The sequence below is a fragment of the Panthera leo genome, chromosome C2, assembly GCF_018350215.1.
Source record: "Panthera leo isolate Ple1 chromosome C2, P.leo_Ple1_pat1.1, whole genome shotgun sequence".
Taxonomy (NCBI): Eukaryota; Metazoa; Chordata; class Mammalia; order Carnivora; family Felidae; genus Panthera; species Panthera leo.
In genome coordinates, this window is record NC_056687.1 from 43,491,472 (window position 1) to 43,503,132 (window position 11,661).

Below are 11,661 nucleotides of genomic sequence, written 5' to 3' on the forward strand. Positions count from 1 at the left end.
ATAGGAGAAAAGCAAACAACAAAACTTAGGGCTGTGTGTGTATGTGTGTAAGAAGTGGGTATATCTGTATACATGTGCATGTTTGTATGTTTTCAAGTCATTGATTCAACTTCCTGGAACAGAGACTCCAAGAAGGAGGTATGTATGTAAGAAACTTATCAGGGAATGTCTTGAAATTGGAGAGAGAGAAAAAACTAATTTGAATTGAAATGCAGTTGTGAAATATACCCCAGCTAACCGTCCAGAAATTTCTGGAGCCCAATTATTATTAGACCTTGGCTGGGATGGGGCAGCATCCACTATTGGATTGGAGCAGTTCCCTGAAGGGGATTCATCAGACAAGCCTCTTGCCAACAGCTGGGAAAAGGAGTATGTAGGCCTTTGGAACATGGAGAAGGGCAGAGGAAGGGGGAGGAGAGGAAGGAGGGGAAGGGGAAGGGATTGGTAGAACAGCAGTGGGAGAAAGAGTCGCAAACTGAGTTTTGTTTTGCTTTTTTTTGTTTCCAACACCATTTTACTGCCTTAACCTTGGGTTACGAAAGAATTTGAGGTAGAAGACAATCATTTCATATTATTTAGTTTTATGGCATTGTAAGTTCTTTAGTTGAATGATCACTTTAATGGTTTTGAGGATCATAGTCCTTTATTTATTTATTTGTTTATTTTCTCAAAAAGCTTCATTTTTTTTTCTTTAGCTTTCTGACTCTGTGCCTTCAACACTTTTACAGTGATTTTCTCCTCAATAAGGCAAGCAAGCTTGATCCCATCAGTTCACTTAGCATACTACAGGCCCTACTGATGGGTTTTTTTGTTTGTTTTAGACAAAACGAAAAAACATAAGAACTTTAGATCCCACAGCATGAACTCCTCAAAGTCGGTCTGGGCACACACTGCACGTGAGTTTTGGTGCTTTCCCAACCTTCTTAGTATAAAGGTAAATGACTGTATTAACCAGGGGTTGGGCCAGCCTAATTTTGTTAGAGGCTGTATTATAGGACAGGCTACGAGTGTATGTCAAATGCTGGAACATTCTGAAGGCCTATGGACACTGTGCCTGGAAGAGAAAAAAAAGGCTTATAGTATTCTTTTAATGCACATTATCTTTTTCACAGAAAATTAATACTTATAAATGCTCCATAATTTTAAAAGACCCATGAAAACCATGAAGTCCACATCATCTGATATGGTGGCTTATTTCAGGCGTGGCTAATTTTCAGGCTTAACTCGCTGGAGCAGGAATCTGGTTTGCCTCTAAATTCTCAGTAGATCTAAAAAGATAGTTTCTAAACAAACAAAAATAATCAAGTGAATCAATTAGTATACAAAATTCTTATATGTGTCTATGTAGAAATTGTCATCCTCTGCAAACATTAAGGGAGTGTTTATATATATATAGTAGAAGTAGATTTCTTTTTCTTTCTTTATATCCCAGTTTCTGCCCCTCTGTCCGCCCTTGGTAAAGAACAAAACTAATCATGCCACTCCCTCTAAGGGCCTCACTCACTGTGGAGACAAAGTTAATGCCCCTTTGCAATTTGTTAAATCCTTCTTAACCTTCCTGAGGATTTTCCAACATTAGTTACTACGGTTGCTCTTTTCCTTGCTCCTGACATGAAGCTTACCCTCCAAAGACACTAAACTAACTATATGTTATCTTGCTTTATTATACCTCTGTAGATCTGAACATTCATCCTCTTCTGCTTGTAGCGATCTTTCCAAATGCCTCACCTGGTAAATTCTTACCCCTTAAGAAAAAGCACAAATTAATCCCACTGTTAGTTGTTTTTCTACACTCATACAGTTAAGAAGTAATCACTTCTTTTATTATTATTTCCTCATGTTTTTCTACTTTTCATTGACTACTGGTCTCTTCTGTGCTCTGCTGGTACATACATTTGCCAGACTCTCTTGTCACCAAGTTTCTGGATGTGCTTCAGTTCATTCCAGTGAGATGCACTCAGAAGAGCCTTGGGAAATGGAAGAGAGGCAGAAGCTTTCTTCTTCTTGAAGCTGGGGTGGCTCCTGTGTAACATTGAGCTGATCTGAGTTTGCAGTCGCCAGATTATATCTTCCACCCTTTGGTTGCTTTGAGGCTCTGGGATACCTAGAGGTCAGCAGTAGGACCTAGACATTTAACCTCTGAGGGACAAGTGCAGTGGCTTGGCTTCAAAATCTATAAACCATTCCCTGGGTTCCACCTTCTCAGCCCTTCTAACAACACCATAATCAACTTGTTCCTGTATTAGGCTCTTTTCTGCTTGAAATAACTACAGTGGGTCTGTTCTTTCAACTCTATCCTGAATAGGGATCAAGAATTTATAGACATCCTTATTGGAAGGATGAATATTGTATATATTTAAATATATCATTATGTATTTTATATCTAATAATATTATAATTATATGTAAATTTATAAGAATAAATAAAAATGTGAATATATACATTGAGAGAAACATATGAAAGTATTCACCCTTAGTGTCATTCTAAATTGTCACCCTAAAATGCTATTATACATTAATTCTTACCTTAGAAAAGATACAGATGTATTTTGATAAGGATTAAAAAAAGTATATAAACCTTTTACGTATAAAAATTATTTACATATAAGCATTTTATATGTAAAAACGATATAGATAAACCTTGATTTTTTTGTGTGTTTTGAATATGGCAAAACTTAGAATTTACTAAATGGAAGGAATAGGTAAACTGTTGAATGATTGTAAAATTAGACTACAATAGTACCTATAATAAAACATTAGTAGTTAATTGCTTGACTATTTTGATGGAAGTTGTGTGTGAAAAAATATAGTTTTATAATACCCTTATAAATATATATAACTAGAATGTATAATATTGCATCAAGCAGTGTTTATTTTCATTAAAAAACGAAATTTATTTTGACAATCATAGCGGTCAGGGTTTATGTTCTATATTTTGCTGGTATATTTAAAATAAAACTTGACTGACCGAAATAAAATTTTCACACAAGTCCTGGAACACAGCTAAAAGGTAGGGTAAGTGGTGCTGGAAATGTTCTCATCCTAAAAATAAACAAGTAAGATATGATTAATAGTGGTAACAAAATACCATTGGTAACAACCAGGTGTGAGGATTTTGTGCCCTACACCTCATCTTTTCATTTTTTAAAAAGCAGCGTTTCTATCGGTTGTTTGATAAATGCATATGAAACCTCAGGTACCCTACAGTTTACTTCAATGAGACTTTTACCAAGATATCAGTAATCATTATAAGATTTGTGCATCTATTCAACCTACCATACCGTAGACTGAGTGATTCAGAAACAAACAGCAAGTCATTTCTCTTTGCCTAAATAGAGTATTTCTCATTTTTCAGAATCATTTTCCAGCACACAGTAATGCAGTCATCATGCTGAGACTGTCAGTAATAACCCTCACTACTCAAGTGGCTTCTCTGAACAGCTGCTCTGACACAATTTAAAATCCCATATTCCTCTGAAGGATAACAAATAATGACTATAGCTATAGAAACATTTGAAATCTTAATGAGATACTGCATGAAGACATTGACATAGTATCAGCAGTGTGTCAACATAGAGCCCATTTCCTTCCATTAGGTCTTTATTGTCTTTGAACCTTTTAGGAAAAAGGACATCGTGTGTTCTCTACATGCAACATTCAAAAACATCTGAAACTTGAGCATGTAGATCTAGAAGTATCCAGCACATTTTCCTATTCAATATATCAATTCAATTCTTCATGCTTCAATGTTTGTTTTCTTTTTCTTTTTTTAAATTTTATTTTAGAGTGGGAGTAGGGGAGAAAGACAGAGGTTGGTGGCGGGGGTGGGGGGGGGGGAGAAGGAGAGAGAGAGAGAGAGAGAGAGAGAGAGAGAGAGAGAGAGAGAATCTTAAGTAGGCTCCATGTTAAGTGTGCCTCAATCTTACCACGGTGAGATCACAACCTGAGCCAAAATCAAGAGTCAGACCCTCAACCAATTGAACCATCCAGGCGCCCCATGCCTCAGTATTTTTGATATAAAACATTGTTATAAAATGATGCAAATCATGAAAATCTGAATTTCATGAAATTTCATGAAAATCTGAATTTCAAAATTTCATGAAAATCTGAATCATGAAAAAGAATTAGGAAATTCTTTTGTAACTAGGTACTATTTCATATGATTATTCAAGTCCCAAACTGTTAGAACTTTTGCAAAAAAAAAAAAAAAAAAAAAACAAACAAAAACAAAACAAAAAAAAACAACAATATATAACTCATAGATTGAATAGCCTGATCAAAACAAACAAAAACAACAAAAAAAAGTTAAAATGACAAAGAATATGAATTGATGTACAGGAATCTGTAGTAGAAGATAAATATGATAGAAAACTCTGTTTTCAGCACTCAATTTAAATCAGTTCTCTGTATTGGTTTGATTTAATCTGACCATGTCATACTTTTACGAAATAATTATAAATCACAAACACACACAATTGAGGAGGAGAGAATTGTTTCAGTGTTAACCAAAGAACCTGGCATCCTCTTCTAACTTAATGTATTGTTGGCAAGATTCATTTTCCGTCAGCTAGATAAAGTTTGCCTCAGGAAAGAGAGTCTCTGGCTTCCGTCTCTTACCTCTAAAGCCTTCTTTTAGATGCTCATCTGATTTGATCAGGCTCAGACAAGGTAGACTTCCTTGGTTAACCTCGAGTCAACTGATTATAGAGCTTAATTTCATCTGCAAGGTTCCTTCACTTTTGCCATGTAACTGAATAGGAACCCGAGTAATATTCCTAAAATGTGCCATATTTTACTGAGTAGAAGCAAGTTTCAGGTTTGTCTACACTCAAGGGGGAGAGTATTAAACATGGGTTTAGAGCATGGGGGGTTTATTGGTATTCTGCCTATCTTAACACCTAACAGTATTTATTTGATACCACTGCAAATGTCTTTGTAGTCATTTCACTCTTTATTGTTTATCTTTCTTTTTAAGTTTATTTTTATTTATTTTGAGAGAGAGACAGAGAGTGAGTGGGGGAGGAGGCAGAGAGAGAGAGAGAGAGAGAGAGAGAGAGAGAGAGAGAGAGAATCCCAAGCAGAATTCACCCTGTCCGGGCAGAGCCTGATGCAGGGCTTAAAGTCATGAACTGTAAGTTCATGACCTGAGCTGAAATCAACAGTTGGATGCTTAACAGACTGAGCCACCCAGGTGCGCCTGTAGTTCATCTTTTAATATTTCTTCAAGGATCATGTGAAAGGCTAATGAATTCTTGGCAATATTTATTCGTTTCTTTAGTATTTAATAATTTGTATGCCCATAGAATTAATGGTTCATATTTTCTTTTCTTTTTTCTTTTTTTGAGGAATTTGCAGACATTGCTACAGTCCCTTTCAGAATTTACTGTTGATATTGAAAAATCTTAGGTCAGACTATTGTTTTGTATTTATAGGTAAAATGATATTGTACTTTACTGCCAACTGGATCTTTGATTTGAAATCAATTAGCTTTATTAAAATATTTCTAAACTGATCATTGTTTTTTTTTAAGACCCATTATATCCTTTATATTGGCAATTTTAATACTTTTTCATTAAAGTTTTCTTAAACTTCATTGTTTCATCTCAATTTTTTTTTTTTATTTTGTGGATTATTTTGACTTCTCTCTTTCATGTCCTGTATTCCATCCTTTGTTCTACCTCAAAGTAATTTTTCTTTTTACTCTAAGATAGTTTATTTTGCTCTTAGGATCCTTTTCAGAGGCCCACCAGTACATAGTTTATTTCTATAGTTTGATATGTTGTTCCTGAAATTTTGTATACTCTAATGTCACAAAAGTAAAATGACATACTGATTTATTTTATATTTTTTAAAAACTACGCAACATTTTTGGTCAGTGTTTACATTTCTCTGTGCGGTAATCCTTAATGCAGTCACCATAGTCTGGAAGCAGAGAACAACTCCTGATGTGTTGTCAGAAGGTGAGTAGTAGGCTAACGCCACATCACTACGCCTACATCACCCACGCACTTTATCTCATCATGTAGGCATTTTATCATTTCACATCACCACAAGATGAAGGGTGAGTACAGTACAATAAGATATTTTGAAAAAAAAATCAGACATAAATTTTATTACAGTATATTGTTATAATTGTTCTATTATTTATTATTAATTTCTTACCTTGGCTTATTTATAAATTAAACTTTATCTTAGGTCTGTATGTAAAGTAAAAATGTATATATAGGGTTTGGTACTATCTGTCGTTTCAGGCATCCACTTGGGGTGCTGGAGTATATATCCTGTAAATAAAGCAGAGGGGTGGAGCTCCTCTGGTTAAACAAACAAAAAAAATCTGATGGGTGTAAGCATCTATCTGGTCTCTCACTCTCTCTCTCTTTTCTCCTTACATTTTGTAGGTCCATACTTGATAATTTACATTTTACTTAGATTTGAATGGTGTAATTACTTTCTGAACTGGATTTTTATCCAGAGGACCAGTGTCATGTTAGAGTATAGAAAAGCATTTCTTGTGTAATAAGAATACCTACTTGAGTACAGTCTCTAAGTCTGTATATCTGCCAAACAACAGTGATCAGCTACCTAGAGTCAACTCAGTACAGCACGGTTCTCCTTTACCAGCTTATCTCACTGAAAAACCTACTTTCTGCAAATAACTTCTCTGTAAAATTGCTCATAACATACCTACTTTCCAGCTTCTTTATGCCAAATGAGGTCGGAAGGAGGAAACTTCTGCCTTGAGTCATAATATACATCCCCATTCCAATTTTGTCTTTGAATCTTAAGCTGCATCACTTAATTTGGAAGAATTTCCCTCAGTTATAGTAGTACAACATTGTCAACGATGGGAATCTTCCCTTGACATCTTTCCAAACCATTCCATTTGCCTCCATTAAACAGACTTACCTCACATAATGTAGTGCAGGGATACATAAATTTTCCATTATTATTGCAAATACAGATTGCATTTCATATTCTTTATACTTTTTGAGAGATTTCTGAGAAGACAATGAGAAAGACACATGCCCCTTGAAAATATTAAGTTATAGTGCTACTATTGAGTTCCATATAAGATTTTTTAAAATTTTCAGGATTTCTATCTTCCTTTACCCCTGCTAACGAAGACCCTATATTTAGTTTTGTTTTATATTATATTTAGTGATGGTTGTTAGGTAGCTAACTTGGTCGTTGCATGTATTGCAAACTAAAGTCTTAATGTTATCCTGTTTTGAATTACAGATTAGCTAATATTCTTGGTTGTTACTTATTTTTCCTCAGCATTTCTTCAGATATTCCTTACAGCTGGTTAAAAGCAATCTAGTTTAATTACATTACAGGTTAAGTTTCTTTCTTTCACAAATAATGTGATTTTCCTTTTATGTCTTAGAAACTAAACTTGATTCTTTTTTTGTGCCAAAAGTTTTTCCTATGATTGACATAGTCACAGGTATATTTTACTTACCCTTTTAAGGCCTACATCTTAAGACAGAAATAAAACTCATTTTTTCTTCAGTTATCAAAAAATCATGTTAATACTATCTTCAAATATTGCCACTCTGACGTTTCTTCCATTTTTTTCCTTCTGAAACTTATATGTCTATTTCAGAGTCTCTACATGTCACATTCTTAACATTACATTAACATTCTTAACATTCTGATCATTCTTAACATTACACCCGTGTGAACCTCTTAACATTTTGGTGCATTAGTGGCAAATTCTTCAGTAGTGTCTGACAAGTTGCTAAGATTTTCTTCCTTGATGTCTCATCTAGTTTGTACTATCTGTTTCCATTTTAAGGGCAATATAAATGTTGTTTAGTATTTCCAAAATTAAATATTTTTTCATAGTCCTAAATTCTTAGTTTTCACTTACTAATACTATTTCCTTTTATTTTTTTTCATATAACTATTGAGCATCAAAAACATGCTGAATGTAATATCTTCATTAGACCACCTTATCAAGTTATATTTATAATCTGCATTTAACTTATGTACTAGTTGTTAATCTGTCTTGTTACCACGATTTTTTTTTTCTTTTCTTGGAATTTGATAGGTTCTATCCTTTGGAAAAGGAGTTTTCTTTTTGAATATATTCATATTTTTCTTTGTTTTGATTTTCTTTCAGTGTCTCCTAACCAACAGTTTGCTAGGGTATATTCCCTGGCCCATGAGTCCTTGGGGCTTGAGGCTTATGAAATTTTGTAGTCGTATGAAATTAATAAAATATTGGGCTTTTGACTGTGTGGGGTACTGGGGAGACCAACTTAAACGCAGAGTTTCCATGATCTTTTCTCAGTTCTGAAGCTGTTCGTGTTTCTTGTAGCTACAGGTTCAGGAGTACTGTTGCCAGGTAAAATACAGGCTGCCCGATTCAATTTAAATTTAAAGTAAACTGGATACTATTTTTTGTAGAAGTGTGCTCATTTTATTTAGTATTTGTATTTGCTAAATGTGACAGTCCTACTGAAAACGTGGTCCTTCTGTGGTATGGCCAGCCTCATTCGCTGAGATACAGAGCTTGACAAATAATGCATATGGTCAAGTGGGAAGCCTGACTCTTGTTTTCATATCACATGGTACACATGTCCCTTTAATGTGCCAGAGACAAGTCCTTGGCCATCACTGTATATTTATGGGTCAAGGACCCATGGTTTCAATACTGTATGCATTTTGTCCGTTTCCATTTTTTTCCACCTGGCTATGCCTTTTCCATTATCTATACTTATAATGTTTTATTTTTATTTAAAGCTAAGAAAGGACATTGCAACCTGAATATACTGTGTCATCTTGACCAGAATCTCATCCTTCTTTTAATAATAAAAGTATATTGAAAAGAAGTAAAGCATCACAATATTTTAAAGGGTATCCAGTTATCTAAATAAATATATCCCACAAAATACATTCTGCACATATATTTAAAGGAAGATAACCATACTTCTACAATTAAATCTAAAGCCAATATAATATATTATTGAAATTCAAGTGTTAGCATTTTCAATGAAATCACAAGCCCAGTAAATATTTGGGAGAACTTGATGTTCGTATTCTGCATTGTGTAGAACACTGAACTTTTATGAAGTATTTTATTATTAGGGATTAACTATAACATTACCTTTTAATGGAATCATAAATCTTTAATTATAGTTCAATATGTTGCTGACTTAAATTGCTTTTGGACTGAAAATTCTATTACAGTATACAGTATGAAGAAGCAATTACTTTTCCCTAAAATAAATATCCTAATTTCTAAACAGAAGAGATGCATTTTGCAGTACAAATCTTTTATTTTTTGGGGGTGGTGGGGGTGGACAGTAAGACATCTTTCCTAGCAAAGAGATGTGGCATTATTTACATGTCTTTGCTAAACAAGAGAAAATAAGAATGGGAGGAGATACTTTAAAGATCATTAGTTTAAACCACAAATGGAATCAGGATTTACTTTTATTGCATTCTTAATAATAGTAACACAACAACAACAACAACAAAACCAATAGTAGCAGCAGGAGCAAATGCTTGCTTGAACATGTTCTATTGAAATAGTATCTAAAAATTGTGTTTAAAATTATCTTTATTTTTTATGTGTGTGTGCTCAATTCAGTTTATATGAAACCTCATATACATGAACATATATTTATTTATGTGATTTAACATATTTAAATAAAAAATACATGCCAGTTAAGCACAAATATGATATCAGACTAATTTAATCCATGTTGTTAATTTAACACAGACTAGAAAATATTGTGTAATAAGATGAAACTTTGTTTTAAATATCATCACATTATATTTCATAGTTTAACATTTTCAAATAATAAACTTCTTTAAGTTTTATTATTATCCTATTCAAAATTGGGAATACTGATACCAGGCTAATAATAATTTATTAAAATATGGGTGTACCATATTTAATAGCATAGTGCCCGTGTCATAGTAAATGCACAAATAATAGCTTTTTTCTTCCATTTATATTCTAAATAATCAATACAAAAATTTATAGTAAATATATATTTAAAAGTATACTAAGCTGGGATTTAGTCTATGTATACAAGACTGATTCAACATTCAAAAGTCAACAGGGTAAAAAAAAAATCACATGATCATATCAATAGATACAGAAAAAGCAATTGACAAAATCCAACACTTATCCATGATAAAATATTTCAACAAAGAAGGAATAAAAGAGAACTTCTTTAATTTGATAAAGACTATTTATAAAAACAAACTATAACATCACACTTAATGGTGAGAAACTCAAAGCATTCCCATTAAGGAACCAGGCAAAGATATCCTCTCTCACTAATCCTATTGAACATTGTACTGGAAATTCTAGCTAATGTAAAAAGATAACTAAAGGAAAGAAAGAGTGTACAGATTGGAAAAACAAAACTTTGTTCACAGATAACTTCATCATTTTGTAGAAAATATGAAATACTCCTCAAAAAATATTCCTGGAACCGGTAAGTGATTATAACAAGATTGTTGGACATAATGTTAATATACGTAATTGCTTTTCTATATGTCAGCAATGGGCAAGTGGAATATGCAATACCATTTACATAACCCCCCAAATGAAATACCTTAAGTATAATTCTAACAAAATATGTACAACGATCTATATGAGGAAAGCCACAAAATTCTGACGAACAAATTTTAAAAATAACTAAATTAATGGAGAGCTACTCAATGTTCATTGATCAGAAGGCTCAATTTTGTCAAATGTGTTTGTTTTATGGCTGTTAGAATCTGTCCCAGAGAATGCTTTATGCATGCTTGAAAAGAATATCCTGTTGTTTTTGAATGAAATATTCTGTATATAATAACTGTTAAATCCATTTGTGTCATTCAAAGCTACTGCTTCCATATGGATTTTCTCTAGGTTCAACTACCCATTGATGTAGGTGGGATGTTCAAGTCCCCTACTATTATTGTGTCACCATTTCTCCCTTTATATCTCTTAATATTTGCTTTATATATATAGGTGCTCTATGTTAGGAGCATAATTTATAATTGTTGTATCTTCTTATTAGATTGATCCCTTTATCATTATCTAATGTCCCTTTTGTCTCTCATTTCAGTATTTGTTTTAAAGTCTGAATATATATGTGTGTGTATATATATATATATATATATATATATATATATATATATGCATATGCATACACATATACATACACATATATATACATACATGGGATATTACTACCGCAGCTTATTTTCAATTTCATGTGGATGGAATAACTTTTCCCATCTCTTCACTTTCAGCCAGCATATGTCTTTAGGTCTAAAGTGAATCTCTGGGGCACCTGGGTGGCTCAGTCAGTGAAGCATCAAACTTTGGCCCGGGTCATGATCTCACGATCTGTGAGTTCGAGCCCTGCATTGAGCTCTATGCTGACAGCTGAGAGCCTGGAGCCTGCTTCTGATTCTGTGTCTCCCTTTATCTCTGCCTCTACCCCACTCATGCTCTGTCTCTCTCTTTCTAAAAAACAAAACAAAACAAAACAAAAACATTAAAGTCAGTCTCTTGTAGGCAGTATACAGATAGATCTTGTTTTTTTATCCATTTAGTTGTCCTATGTCTTATCATTCCTTCCTTCCTTCCTTCCTTCCTTCCTTCCTTCCTTTCTTCCTTTCTTTCTTTCTTTCTTTCTTTCTTTCTTTC

At 33.4% G+C, this 11,661-nt stretch overlaps 1 pseudogene; it reads right to left on the minus strand.

The window, feature by feature from the left end:
- Nucleotides 1-687: 687 nt before the first annotated feature.
- LOC122229250 lies at nucleotides 688-1,030 on the minus strand (annotated as a pseudogene).
- Nucleotides 1,031-11,661: the final 10,631 nt, after the last annotated feature.